The following is a 16021-nucleotide window of genomic DNA, read 5'->3' on the forward strand; positions in this document are numbered from 1 at the left end:
TCCAGATTTCAGGTTTTGCATTTAATTTCAACTATGTGTTTAATCATGACCTACATAGACATAGGTGTTAATTTTGATTAACTAATTGTGATAACCAATGATTAAGTACTCTGGTCAATACATAACGGGAGGTTATCGAATGGCTATCAACTACAATTACAAACCCTAACCCCATGTCAAATATATCCCAATTACTAGAACTCTCAGGAACTGAATGCTTAGAAATTAAGGTTTAAATAACTGTAACTGTTTACAACCAATAAATCAAATCAAGGTGAAAAGCATCGAATGCTTAGATCACCAAGTTAAAACGATTGTATCAAACACATAGTATCAATTAACTTACAAAAACCCTCCATCCGGAGGAAACCAAAGAAGTTTAGCCGCTCATCTCACTCACAAAATCAGCAAAAACTTGAATTGATGAAGAGTTCATGATTGATTCGATGATTCGGTGGAAGATCTTGATGGATTTGAGTGAAAAGCCTTCAACTTCGAGTGCCTTTGATGCCTAGGATCGATCGTGAGAGAGAGATAATGATTTCCAACATTAAAAACCCTAATATATACCTTGAAAGCCTTGTTTACGCGTCATTTACATTTTCGGGCCATAAGCTACGGTTTGGGACCCGTAGCTTACGCTTTAAAAACTCTGTATACACAATCTGCCTTAACCGTAACCTACGGTTGTGAGACCATAGGCTACGCACCTCCTAGTTCCTCTTTTGCTTCAAATCGATAACCGTAAGCTACGGATCAAGTCCCGTAACCTACGATTTCAATGTTCTGATCAAAGTTGTTGTTTTATCATGTCCACCCGTAACCTACGGTTTAATGACCGTAGGCTACGGTCGCGTATGTATGACTTCTTTTCCTCTGCATAGCATCTTTCAGCAATTGACATTCTTGGTCCCCGTACTTTCCTTCTCCATTTTCCTCACATATTTAAACAGCAAATAACTTTCACCTAAGTACCAAATGACCCCCAAACTTTATTCTTTCATACTCCTTTCACTCGTGGGCCTTCATATCACCCGAACAAGCTTCAATATTCATTCTCGAGCTGCAATATCCAGTCATATGCTTGCAACTTCATCTTTAACCACTATAAGAGCACCGAATTACGTATTTTACCTGCAAATCACCAAATTCTCGTAGTTACTTCATTCTAAGCAAGTAAACACATCAAATATACATAAAACATCATATTTAGACACTCTAAAGCTCGGGTTTCACCATCTCCATCAATTATTTATTTGTAAGAGTAAACTACAAAAATCGTCCTTTTTATTTACACCATATTGCAAACTATGTCCTTTAAGTTGTATAGCACCCATACACTTGTACATGCATCAAATTCAAATTTTTAGCATGTGTAAAAAAAATTTAGGATAGGCTTTGATGCAATCCATGACTCCAAGATGAAAAACTCAACTTTATTTAAGAGATCATGTTTCACATTCCATCAGCATAGTTATATGTTTAAGAGATTATACCCTTGGTTGACTGAACTGCTTTAGAGGCTCATGGTTCCTCCTTTCAGTGCGTGATTGAACGCTAACAACCTTGACAGTAAAATCTTTAGAGGTTGTTATAAAAAACATGGGTAATAAAAGTCAGTTTTGTTGAAGCATTTCATCAAACACTTGGTGGGCGTCTTCAAACCTTTCAATTTAAAAAAAAAAGTAAAAAACATCAAACCCAATACATGTACATAAAACAACCAATGTATAGATATAAATCATATCCAATGAATCTACATACAACTGTATATCTAAACTTGAAGAAAAATCAAAACATAAAAACAAATTCAAAAGATAAAGCTTAGAGAAGAAACCTAAAAATGCTATGTGATTAACACGAAATAAAGAATATAAATATCAAGAATAGAATTACCCGTGTTTTGGTGATGATGACGGTGAAGACAATGACGATGGTGGAATTGAGCCTCTACTCTCACATATCTCTCTTTATTTCTCTATTGCATATTATGACATGCAAATCTTCTAAAGTGTATATTTTAGGAGTACTTGAAAGAGATCGAATCGTTCCAGATGCAGAAAAGCAGGATAACCGGATCCAATGCATCAAAAGAACCAAACCTATTTTGATTAACAAAAGGGTTAACAACTACTAAAAGAAGATTTGTTTACCTCATATTGACTTGATTATGGAGGCTTTAAGCAGAATGAGGAGGCAGAAGAAAGTGATTTTTAGGGTTTTGAAAAATAATCATCTTATCTTTCAATATTTGAGAAAGAGAATGAATACATCAATATTTTCCAAAAAAAATAATGTTATTGAATTACAATGTTATTGAATTACTAATTTGTTGCATTATCAAGGGCAAAGGAGTGTAGAATGTTTATGAGTATGGTTCGGGTAAACAGGTAATCGAGCTGGATATCAACTAATATCGTACATGTCTTATACCCATGAAAACTTTAGAAACTAATCTCATAATAATGCATTTATACCTGGATACTTGTCCCATAATTTTTTGGGTTTCGATTTAGTCATCGGTTCATTTTGTCACCCCTACTCAAATTTTATGCTAAAACAAATTGAAGTAAACTTTGGTATAAAAAGACATCATTTGTTGTCTTGTTTAACAAAGTCTTATATTTCAAAGATCGGAATTCAGTATAGTTACACAACAAATGAATGAATTTTTATATCACAACTTAACTTTTACTTATCTAAAAAAAACGATTCTAACTTTCTTATATTATTAAGGTGTTTAATATCACTTCGGGTTTAAATTATCACAAGTATAGACTTATTGGGGTTATGGTCAATGAAGCGGTAGCTATGTCGATGGCAAACAAGATGAATTGTAGATTGGGAAGGCTTCTTTTTTAATACCTCGGGCTCATGGTTGGTGTCAATATGAACCGTATTCAAAATAAGCAAAAAGTCATAGATGTTTTTGATCAAAGATTGGCTAGTTGGAAAGCCTTTTCGTTATTAGTAGGAGGTAGACTTACTACCCTCAAATCGGTCCTAGAGAGTTTTCCGTCTTACTATTTTTCGCTATATAAAGCGCCGACCAAGGTTATCAGGATTTTGGAAGCCAAAAGAAGGGATTTCTTTTCGGGTCGGTCGGAAAACAATAAAAGAACTTGTTGGGTAGCGTGGGAAGATATAACAAGGGATAAAAAGGATGGTGGATTGGGTCTTTGTCCACTCAAAATCTCGAACGTGGCATTATTAATGAAGTGGTGGTGGAAGTTTAGAGTGAAAGAAAAAAGATCTATGGCATAGGTTCATTGACGTCATTCATGTGACTTCGAGAACGTGGCCCGCGGTCCCATATAATAAGCAAATAACCAGTACCTGGGGCATTGATGTGTGTAAAATGCAACATATAAATTACATCAAATGAGGCATAAAACTAACCCTTTTTTAGTACTAATGTTGGAAAAAATGTGCTTTTGTCTTCCTTTTGTATTTTCAGGATTAAATGAGCGTAAATGAACAAAAGAAACAAAAATGCAGCCAAATCTAACATAAATACAAGAGAAGGAATAAACGCGGCATGCCTGACCCCTCGACAGCATCTTCCCAAGCAAAAACAAGAGAACAAAAGGCTGAACACGGCCCCGTGCCCAGCGGACACGGGGGCGTGGTCAGACGTCTGCAGAAAAGACAAAGCTATAGAAGCTTCTATTCCCGACACGGGGGCGTGCCCAGCTCAACACGGTCGTGGTCAACACTAAGATTCGCAGAATCCAAGCAAATCTTGATAGTACAGATACGCTTCTGCACACGGGGCCGTGCCCAGCGGACACGGGGGCGTGTGGAGCTAATACAAACAAACTGCAATTAATGAAGAAAGAGAAAGTGAATGGACACGGGGCCGTGTCCGGGCTTCTGTGCAGGCTATAAATAGAGGTGCTTGGTTCACTTCAAAGGCATCCCTTGGTAAACCAACTCTCTCACACTTCACCCACACTCCACCACCACTATAACCCACATCCACCACCATCATCCATCATGCATCATAGAGTGTGTGACAACCCTCACAAATCCAGGTATCCGTACAAATTAATTAATATTTAATTAGTGCTTAACTACTGTGCTTGATTACAATTATGATTAAACTGATTTCTGTTTTCTGATACATACATACTCATGCATCACACCTTATTACTGTCACTCCATTTATTACACACAAACAATAGTGACAAACTTGATGCACAAAGCACAGCTAGCACAGTGAGCGGATAACCATAAAGACATGCTGACAATGCCAGCACTAGACAGACATTGTTTTTGAGGCCAGTGTGAGTCAGGAATAGAATACTACACTAGTAGGGAGTGTAGGGAGGTGAGGACTATAAAACTGCGTCACTAGGTGATAGTTATAGTGCCCGGAAGTGCCTAAAACATACTTAAAGTGCAGAATTCTGCACTAAATACCAAAATTCAGCATTTAACAATGCTAGTAAAGTGCAAAAACTTGGTAAAATAGTCCTAGACACTTTCCAAAGTGTTGGGAATTTAATGTGTCACTAAAAACAATATAAAAGACACTTTAAAGCTTTATTTAGCACTTTAACGGATCTACATCCAACCGAACAACCGGACTTTACCTGGAACACAAAAATATTGCCAATTAAACCCACGCTTCCGCAAAAGCCAGGGTGTGACAGCTTGGTATCAGAGCAACGATCATAGCGAACTAGGATTCTTTCTCGAGTCTAGACTATGATCACTAGGGCTCTCACGAAAATATTTTTGCATTGCATACACTAAAACGTCCAGATCCAGAGTACAAAACATTTTTACAAATAAAAGGCACAAAAACTCTTTTTCAAAAATTTATGTTTCAGTCTTAGAGACTGAGGGAGTTCAGTCTTAGAGACTGAGGGAGTTCAGTCTTAGAGACTGAGGGAGTTCAGCCTTAGAGGCTGGGGAGGTTCAGCCTTAGAGGCCGAGGGAGGTTCGATCTTAGAGGCTGAAGGGTTCAATCTTAGAGATTGGGGAGGTTTAGTCTTAGAGACTGGGAGGTTGGTCTTAGAGGCCAGGGAGTTAGTCTGAGAGACTAGGAGGTTCAGTCTGAGAGGCTGGGAGGGTAGTCTAGGAGACTAGGATAATTACTTGTTTGCTTTATTGTGACTAACATGTTTATTTGACTTTATGATTGATATATGTGCATATATCTGATTGTGTTACAGACACCATGGTTTCATCTTCAGATACAGGAGTATCGGACACCTTGGATCCTATGGCAATTATGTCAGATGACGAGATTCCGTCAGAGCGAGAGGTCTACACATCAGACACCACCAGCACTGATGACGATGATTTCTAGCCGTTCGCGCTGCCAGACTTCGAAGCTGAGCCTGCTGATGGCCTTCCTGAGGGGGATTTACCTCTTGCGGTGATCCCTGCTCCTATACCGCTTGCTGCTTTTCCAGTCATAGATATGCCATTCGATGTCGTTTCTGATGACGACATTGAACTATTCGTGGAGGATCCGCCTGAGGCTGACCATGAGGGCGGGGCCCCTATTGATGCTGATGTCATTCTTCCCATTGCTGAGGCCCCTGTAGAGGAGCTTCTTGTTGGTTCACCTGTCCCAGATTCATTTGAGTCTGTGGCATCCGCGTCTCTGCACGACCAGGGAGTGCAGCATCACTCTCCTGACGCCGACCCCGACATGGCGTTATCAGCTGCACCTGCTCCTATACACGAGTTTTAGTTTGACCACGAGGTCGATGATGATTTTGATCCTGTCTTTCCCCCTGATTTCGATCCTGACCAGGAGATCGAGTTTATTCACTTAGACCAGCCCTTAGAGGCGCCCGTAGCTCCTATTGACCCTTTGTTTGACATTCCAGCTGATTTTGATATGGATCTTGTTGATCCTGAGCCCGTCATGGCCCCTGAACCAGTCGTTGCCCCTGATCCTGCACTAAAGCATGACACTGTTCATGATGATGCACCAGCCATTGCACCACTTGTTGATGATATACCCATTGCTGATCTTCCCGTTGTTGCTCCACCGTTGGTGGATGACCCTGTTGTTGATGCACCGTTACCTGATCCCGTGCCGGTATTGTTTGACCGTGCACCTTTTGCTGCTCATATAGATCCACGATATGCCGACACCCGCAACGGGTGGATCGATGACGATGACGATTACCCACCGTATGTGTTGCCTGTCACTCCCCCAGTAGCACTCGTGTCTGCACCCACTGATATCCCGTTGTTTTCCCCAAACACCACGGACGCTCATCGCACTGATCTTCCCATTATGTTCCTCCATGACATACCGCCACCTCGTCCTAGAGAGGGGTCATCGAGGCAGCCGCCTGTTTCTGCTCCACCCGTACTGTCATCACCTTTTCCATTCACATCTCAGTTTCCTCATGTTGCACCACCTACTACACCATCTTTCGTGCCATCCAGCGAGCCATTTTTATGGACTACGCCCCCTATCATGCCATTGTCTAATCCGTACCACCCGTACCATGTTGGGTACTCTACGGAGGACATACTTACATCCTTGATGATACAGCAGGATGCATTGGCACGTCGTATACAAGAGTTGGAGAGAGCTCCACGACCACCTTGCCATTGTCAGACCCCCTTTGCAGCACCGCACACTCCACGTCCACTTTCCCCTGATTCAGACGTCCGTTTCTTGACATCTGATGTCACACCCCCAAAAATCCACACGCGGAGTATCACCGCTTGGGAGCGTGACTGACCAGGATCAAGCCACCAATCATATTGAACATGTAATTAATATCAAGTAAAATAAGTGTAAACCAATCATTCAATACGATAGGTGTTCAAAACATAATTATAGTTTCAAAGTGTAGCGGAGGCATAAGTATGAAAACCCAATGTATAACATAAGTTCAAATGTTTAAATGTCTTAACATGGCATCCACGATCCATGCTCCACAACGACCTGCTCCTCCCTGTGCAAGCTCCATGTATCTAACGACCTGCAAGGCATGTAACAGAGGATCAACAACTAGTTGAGCGAGTTCACAGTTTATTGTTCAGTAGTTGTAATAGTATAGTAAGTCTTGCATTCGTTCATTAGGTCATGTATCGTAATAGTTCGTATCGCGGCCCTTCAGGCATGTATGCGAAGATTAGGGAAAGTTCTCAAGTATTCTAGACTAGGTATGTTTGTATCGCGGCCACCCGGCACCTGTGCGAAGTTTTAGTGTACAGTTCGCAGCCTTCCTAGGCATGTGTGCGAAGATTAGTCATATTATCGCAGCCAACCCTGGCATGTGTGCGAAGATCAGTCATATTATCGCAGCCAACCCCGGCGTGTGTGCGAAGATCAGTTCTATAAGCATCACTAGTCTAGCAGTATCTTAACCAATCACCTTCCTCACCCGAGGATCATATCATTACGTTCCATTAACTAGATAAGTACAAATAAATAAATAAATCAATCCCATTCCCACCCTGGGAACCCCATGTCTTGGCTGTGTGAACTCACCTTGGTTTGCTCGGTATGCTAATATTATGTGCTCGAAAGCAATCAGTCAAATCCTATAGTTATGCACGTATTCTCAATCAGTTCAATTTCGTAAAGTTTCACATGAAATCATTGCCACAAAGTGTTTGGTAATTAGCATCATACATCACATGCACAGTTAATCGTGATCACATACTTCATGCGTCACATCTTTGATTTCGCAGTTTAGTCTAACATGGATATCAATATAATTGTCACAGTCAACATACTTAACTGAACCATCATACTAAACAGAGTTACAACTTAACAGGGTTGCATAAATAATTCACAGAGTTAACATCTATCAGAATGTATATCTAACTGTGTTTGCTGAACGAACAGGGTTAAGCATATATACATTAAATCGTCGGACTAGGCATACCCCTTACATTTAAAAGTCGGATACATGTTAACACTTAAAACTCGGACATAAGGTGTGGGTTTTATGCTTGAAGCTCGGACAGGGGTGTGGGGGGTCACAAGGTCGGACAAGAGGGAGGGGGGGCTGCCCCTTCCAAAAACTCGGACCCCCTTTGGTCCAAACAAAAGTCGGACAAGGGTTTGGGTTAAAAACTCGGACCAAGTCCCTTTACTCTTAAAATTTCGGACAGCATAATGCAACATAAAGCTCGGACCTCTATTACTATTAAAAGTCAGAACATTATACTTCTGATAAAAGTCGGACTTCATGTCCTTTTTAAACTTCGGATCATATGTTTACATATTAAAAACATTCGGACAAAGACCTTATTGAAGCTCGGATATATATCAAGCATATAAACTCGGACAACAATAAAGGTTACAAAATTCGGACAACACACTTATTAAAACATCGGACCTTCATGTTATATATATATGTGAAACTCGGACCCTTATCTAGGGTTAAACATCGGACCTAAGGCATCCATTAAGAAACTCGGACATACTTGCATGTTTAAAAGTCGGACTAACTCAAATAATAAAACTCAGACTACGTAATGTTATTAAAGCCCTGACTAACAAAAAGTCATACGTTTCTTTGCATCATAACAGTTACGTTTTCATATCATCACGACTAAGAAACCCTAGTTACATCGCATTCTGTCTAGCAGCAAATCAATTATCAAGCCAATCATGCTATCCTGACTTGTATCTTTTCATCAGGCAATTAGTTACACACTAAACTAAATCATTTCTAAATCATCAGAACTCAATCAAAACCACAGAAGTATCATATGAGAGCTAGGGTTTTCATGAACACATAATCAAGAATTGATACAATCAAACTATCAATTAGGGTTTACAAGTATTACAATAATCAACAAACAATTACCTTGAATGATTCTAGAGAAAGAGAGGAATCAAGAGTGATGAATGTCTTGTGCCAATGATGATGGTGGTGATGATTGCCAAGGAATCAGAGAATTGCAAGTACGTGTTTTGTTTTGTGTAGTGATTAGTGAAAAGGAATTAGGGTTAAGTATGGTTTAATTTTCACTAATTACTCTATACACCCTGAATTACTATATTTTACACAAGCACACCATCTCACAACAATTTCACAGTTCCACCACCAAGTTCACATATTTGACAAGTCTTTCACAATTAACACATAACCATGCATAATCACACAATACACTTCATTGTATCAAAACGTTACAGTTCCATAGCCAATTATTTGTGCAATTAAACAACTAAACAATACATGAACGTGCAATAAATGCGAAATAGGAATCTTGGAAATTCGAGTTGTCACATCTGAGCAGCAGATAGCATATGTGCTGCGCGTCTGTCATGCTTTAGAGGAGGACTGGTTACATATGTGTCGCTTGCTTTTCTCTCGTTTTCCTCCTCCTCCTCCGCCATCAGCATAGGCATTTTGGTTCGACGCAGGTAGGCTTTTGGTGAGAAGACCGCGATTGTGCCGACTATACAGCTTCTTGAAGACCGCATTTTGATGTCATGACTTTTGATGATTAGTTTTTGGTTGTTGTAGATGACTAGATAGTTCGGACAAGGGCGATGTGGCCCTTAGTAACTTTTGATGTACGACACAGTTATAAAACTTGTAAACATTGTATTGTGGTCTTGATTTTATGATAGCGCAATCACAGTATTCTCATTATATGTGATGTTGGATTGATTGTTTTAATTTTATAACATGAGATGTTATGTGCTTGATTAATTTATAACATGAGATGTTATGTGCTCGATGAATGTTATTACGTGCGTATACTATTTACTTACTATGACCTGACCAACGTGAAACATCTTTTAGAAGATGCCTCCAAGACGTGACCCACGCATGCCCACTAATGAGGCAGAACTCCAAGGGATCATTGCCGCAGCTATCGTGCAATACGCTGCCTCTCATGCAGAAACGAGTGGAAATATCTCGCACAACCACGACAATAACAATCCACCCAATGGTAATGTTAATTCGTTTGAGATATACTATGATACATTTGGATATTTATAGCACGTTCGCTAATACCATTTGTAAATCCTAATGTATGTGCAGGGTGCACTTACAAGCAATTTCTCGATTGCAAGCCCGTGAATTTTGACGGCACAGGAGGTGCTGTTGCGCTTGTTAGATGGGTTGAGAAGACTGAATCTGTCCTAAGGATGAGCAAGTTTGCTCCCGAGCAACAAGTTACCTACATCTCAGGGCTGTTTCTGGATGGAGCCCTATCTTGGTGGAATCTGCAAGTGCAAACTTTGGGTGAAGCTGCTGCTTATGCGTTATCATGGAATAAGCTGAAGGAGCTCATGAGAAGGAAGTACTGCTCACGTGCTGAAATTCAGAAGCTGGAGACTGAATTCTGGCACCTGAAATGGAAGGTCCTAAGATTGCAGAGTATGTTCAGAGATTTCACGATTTGTCCCATGTAGTGCCATACATGGTCACACCGGAGTTCAAACGTATTGAGCGCTTTATCTGGGGATTGGCACCTCAGATCATGAGCATGGTTACAACTTCCAAGCCCGCAACAATCACTGAAGCCATTGATCTTAGTGTGGCTCTTACTGAGGAAGCTATTCGATTGAACAAGTTTTCAGTTACTGAGCAGAAGAAGAAAGAGACTCATGTGGAGTCGTCTGGTGAAAACAAAAGGAAATTTTCAAACTTCAAGCAAGGCACCAGCAATGCGAACAAGAAGGGTGAATCAAGCACACCGGCCAGAGCTGCAACCGATGTTGAGAACAAAGGGGAGGGTTATATGGGTACTCTGCCCAAATGTGATACGTGCCAGCGCCATCATACTGGCCCATGCCAATTAAGGAAATGCGAGTCATGTGGAAGGAACGGCCACTCGAAGGATACGTGTGGGGCCGGAACTGGTATTGGGCGTGGTGGAAATCGAGGTCATGGGAATGGTAATGGAAACCGCCAGCAAGGAGGAAATGGCGGAAATGGAAACCGTGGAAATGTTGCGAATCAAGCTGGGAATGGAAATCGCAACCAAAACAACACTCAAGCTGGAAACGGAGGTGGTAATGGTCGAGGACCGGGCTGTTTTAATTGTGGAGAAGTTGGGCACTTCAAGAGGGAATGCCCAAAGCTGAATCAAGCCCGTGGAAGAGTGTTTAACATTGGAGCAAGGGAAGCGCGCCACGATCCCAACGTTGTCACTGGTACGTTCCCTATAAATCAACGCTTTGCATTTGTTCTGTTTGATACTGGTGCCGACTATAGCTTTGTATCGTTAGAATTTAAGAATATGCTTGGGTTAACTGCTAGTAAGTTAGATGTACCGTACTCAATTGAGCTGGCCAATGGAAAGCTAGTTGAAGCAAATGAAGTTGTCCGAGGTTGTGTAATTGAGCTGGGAGAACGCGAGTTCACTTTGGATCTACTACCAGTTGAGTTGGGAAGCTTCGACGTGGTAGTAGGGATGGATTGGTTGTCAAGCAACAAGGCCGAGATTGTTTGTCACGAAAAGACCATTCGCATTCCAATAGAAGATGGAGAAACGATCGTGGTTCCCGGAGAGAAGCGCGATACGCCTCTGAGAATCATCAGTTGTCTGAAAACTTGAAAGTATTTTAAGGAAGGGATGTGTTGCCTTCTTGGCACACATCGTGGATAAAGAAGCCGCTGAGCCTGTGACGGGTGGTCCTTTGGACAACCCTTAAGCATGTTAAAAGACGAAATAATCCTCCACTTAATCGTGTAATTATCTTGAATTAGATAACTACGGTGCTTATGTTTCAGGTGCAGTTTAGGAGCTAAAAGATGGAGTAAACGCAGCTTTGGAGGCGTTGGTGAATAACGGGTCAAGCGTAGAACACGAGACACAACAAAGAAGTCAAGGAAGCTCACCACCGTAAATTACGGTCCTACCGTAATTTACGGTGGACCTGGATTTTGTATTCTTCTCCACCGTAACACAGGTTGTTTGAGCCGTAAAAGAACCATGACCACCGTAAATTACGATGGAGCCGTAATTTACGGTGGAGTCTGCGAGCAAAATGTGTAACTGCCACTTTTAAGTTGGTTTTGGGGTGTCTTTTCGATATCTTTCATCATTGGACGGTTCTAGGACATCATTGGGGCGATTTTTGGCTTGTGGCTGGGTTTGTGAACAATTTCTAACATTCGGTTTGTAATTTCGATTCGTATGAACAATAGTTTGATTATGATGATGATTCACCGAGCCATGTCCGGCTAAACTTTTCGGTGATCATCTTAGGTGAATGTTTCTTGAACTTTTGTGTGTTTAATTTCTGAATTTCTAGAATGATATCTTGCGTTGCTTGAATGTCATGGTGTATGTTTGATTGTTTGTAGTTTGTTAATCAATATTGCAATTTCTAGTCTTAATCATACGTTCTTGGTGCCGTTGGCAATCGAGATATCACGGGAAGGGTTAGGGTTGGTTATTGATTAATTGGTCATCGGGAAACAACCTCGCGTTTATATAATCCGAGTACTTTGTTCCCTTTTATCACTTCAATCATCTATACACGAGTTATGTCTATGTAACTCTTTCTAGTGGAATTACACACAACTGTTTAAAGAAACTGAAACCTAAGGTGATCATTGTTCTCTCCTAATTTTTTTTACAACCAACTTTGATTTGAATTAGTTTTTAATTTAGTTTTCTAAAACAACAATCCAAACTCTTGAATTTTAATTTTCTGCAATTTAGTCTAATAATTAGTTTAAGTACAAAGCTATACATTCAACACATCTTCCACATACTCCCTGAGTTCGATACCCTACTACCACTATCTATAGTTGTTTGGGGATTAAATTTGCATGACCCACGACAATCACGTCAAATTTTGGCGCCGTTGCCGGGGAGTAGTGCGCAACGTGTGTTAGTTTAATAGTTTTGTTTGTTATTTTCGGATTTACGTTGGTTGTGTTTAGTGTGCAGGTACTTCAGGTGTATGCATACTAGAGGCTCTCACAGGTCATCACCGCTATCGTTTGATCCGGAAATTGAAAGAACGCTAAGACAAAACCGAGTTTTAGTGCGAGAAAACAAAATCATTGGTTCACCCACTTCACCCATTACACCGAGAAACATCATGGCTGATTCTCAGATTCCACCTACAACCAGTCAATCATCCTCATCTTTTATACCTACTTCCACCCAACCATCACCAAACACTACATTACCTAATACCACCGCTGAATTTACACCATCCAATGTCACCCAACCAATCACCATTCAAACTGAGCCTACCATCACCTACAATCCATCCACCACAATCCCACCATTATCACACTTCTTTCCCCCAACTACGGGTCAATCATCATCCACCTTCACAATTGCACCCAATTCAACTATCGTGCATACTACTTCATCTTTTAGACCACAACAACAACAATCGGGCTTTCAGTATTTGACCATCCCATTTGGGCAGACCTCGGGAATTCAAGGAGATGGTTATGATGAGGGATTTGAAGATTATGAGGGTTATGAAGATGATGGGTACGGTTATGGAGGTTATGGTGATCAAGGGGAGTTTGGGTATTTGCAAAGTCAATCTCAAGGGATGGCAAGTGTTGGTGGAATGCCACAACAACAAATTATACCACAACACATTCGGCCAAGACCACAAGGGCCACCAATACAACAACCTATTCCATTGCAACAAGTTCGGCCACAACATGTACAACCACAATTTCAAAGGCCGATTCAATACCCACCGATGCCCCAACAACCAATTGCACCACAAGGGCCTATACCAAGACCAATGGGTCCTATTCGTCCAAGGGGTCGATTGGGTGTTCCAAGAAGGCATCTTAGGGAACAAGCAAGGGGAATAGAGGCACATTTCAGGCCAATCATTACTCAAAACCCTTCACCGGTGGTTATCCCTCACAACAACCAAGGGAGAACTTTTGAAGTAAGAACAAACTCGTTGCAAAGTTTACCGAAGTACAAAGGGTTAGCAACGGAGGAGCCGTATTTCCATTTAGAGGCCTATGACTCAATTTGCAACACTTTTGGGAGTCAAGGTTTTTCGGCCGATGAAGTCAAGTTGGTCTTATTTCAGTTTTCTTTGGAGGATAAGGCAAAGAAGTGGTTTTACACTTTGCCTTCGGCATCTATTTACACTTGGGGGGAAATGCAACAAACTTTTTTAGACGAGTTCTATATCGCCCAAAAGACCAATGATGCTAGAAAGGGGTTGAGGAGCTTCCAACAACAACATGGTGAGATGTTCCATGAAGCGTTTAAACGATTCAATATGATGATAAAGAATTGCCCTCACCATGGAATCGAATTGTGGGAGTTAATGAATGCTTTTCACGAGGGGTTGAGTGCCGAAAATGCTCGCGATTTGATGTCCATTACTGGTGGGACTTTTGGAACAAACTATGAGAATGAAGATTGGGAGTTCTTGGAAAGCATGGCAACTACATCAAAGAGGAAAGCTCAAGCCTCAAGAAGAGCTCGACCGACCACTAACCGACCGCAAGTGCACGCCATAGATGACGGTAATGTACAAACCACTAACCAAATTTATGATGTTTGTGCTTTGTGTAATGAGATAGGTCATGCGGCTGAAAATTGCCAAGGGATGTTGGAAGGGCAATATGAGGAAGTCCATGCGGTTCAAGGTCAAGGTCAAGGAGGAGGTGGTAGGAACTACAACAACATGAATTCTAATACCTACCACCCCGGATTGAGGAACCAACCGAACTTTAGATATGGGAACCCTTCAAATCAAGCGAACCCAAATTTTCAAGGTAGCCAAGGTAATTTTGGTTTACGGCCATCTTACAATAACCAAGGTGGGTACCGAGGCGGAAATAACCAAGGTTATCAAAAGCAATACCAAACGGGTCAAGAACAAGGGGGGCCTTCGGGTGGAAACGAGGTGATGGAGATGTTGAAGAGCATGCAAATGGAGATGCAAAAACGGAACCAACTTGACGAAGTGCGAATGCAAAAAGATGAGGTTCGTGATAAAAGCATCCAATCACTAACAACCCAAATGGGTCAATTAGCAACCGATGTGGCGGAATTGAAGAAAGGAAAGGGTCAACTTCCAAGCGACACTAAGGTAAACCCTTCACATGGTTCGTCATGAGGTAATGTTAATATTAATCATGTTAGTGTTTTAAGAAGTGGGAAAGAATTTAAAGCCAATTTGTCATCCGAATTGGTTGAGGGGGTGGTTGAGGATATCACGGGAATTGAAAGTGATGATGAACTTTCACCGGTTAAACCAAAAGAAACAAGTGTTAAAAAACCGGGTTTGGGTGAAAGTGAAAAGAATGAAAAAGTTGAGGGTGAACCGAGTCAAGTTCCATTTCCATCGGCCCTACTTGACCCGGGAAAGAAAAATTTTATTGTGTCGAGAGGTCCTCAAAAAGAGGAGATGTGGGATATGTTCAAACAAGTAAAAATAAATCTCCCACTCCTCGATGCAATAAAACAAGTCCCCGCTTATGCAAAATTCTTAAAAGAATTATGTACACAAAAAAGGCAAAACAAAAAGAAAATGCCTAAGCGGGTGGATTTGACCGGGCAAGTAAGTGCGGTGTTGAATGGGGAGCTTCCTCCTAAGCTCCAAGATCCGGGCACGCCATTGATTAATGTACAAGTTGGTAATTTTCAAATGGCTAAGGCGTTGCTAGATCTCGGAGCCGGAGTTAGCATTTTACCGGGGGGCTTATACGACCAATATGACTTTGGTCCATTAGCAAGGGTGGAGACGACGGTTGTTTTGGCCGATTTGTCTCATAAGTTGCCTCGGGGTATGGTTCAAAACGTAATTGTAAAAATTGATGAGTTTTATTACCCGGTGGACTTCTTAGTTTTGGATTACTCATCGGCGGACCCTAAACAACAACAAAATATAATTTTGGGTCGGCCATTTTTAAGCACCGCACATGCTATTATTGATTGTAGATTTGGTACAGTTGATATGGCGTTTGGAAATCGAAAAATGCGTTTGAATGTTTTTACTAACAATTCTAATGCTAACGGTGTTGATGAGTGTTTCATGGCAGACATAGTAGATGGATGCAACCCGCATGAGTATGAGGAGGATGGTTTGGATATTTGCCTGTGTGACTTT

General features: G+C 41.2%; 1 non-coding gene across 1 annotated transcript; it reads right to left on the reverse strand.

Annotated features, from left to right (window-relative positions):
• Positions 1-14108: 14108 nt before the first annotated feature.
• On the reverse strand, positions 14109-14214 carry LOC118480742. The gene has a single exon (XR_004863719.1). It is a non-coding gene; the product is annotated as a small nucleolar RNA R71 (small nucleolar RNA).
• Positions 14215-16021: the final 1807 nt, after the last annotated feature.

This window comes from Helianthus annuus, chromosome 7 (genome assembly GCF_002127325.2).
Source record: "Helianthus annuus cultivar XRQ/B chromosome 7, HanXRQr2.0-SUNRISE, whole genome shotgun sequence".
In the NCBI taxonomy this organism is placed as follows: domain Eukaryota; kingdom Viridiplantae; phylum Streptophyta; class Magnoliopsida; order Asterales; family Asteraceae; genus Helianthus; species Helianthus annuus.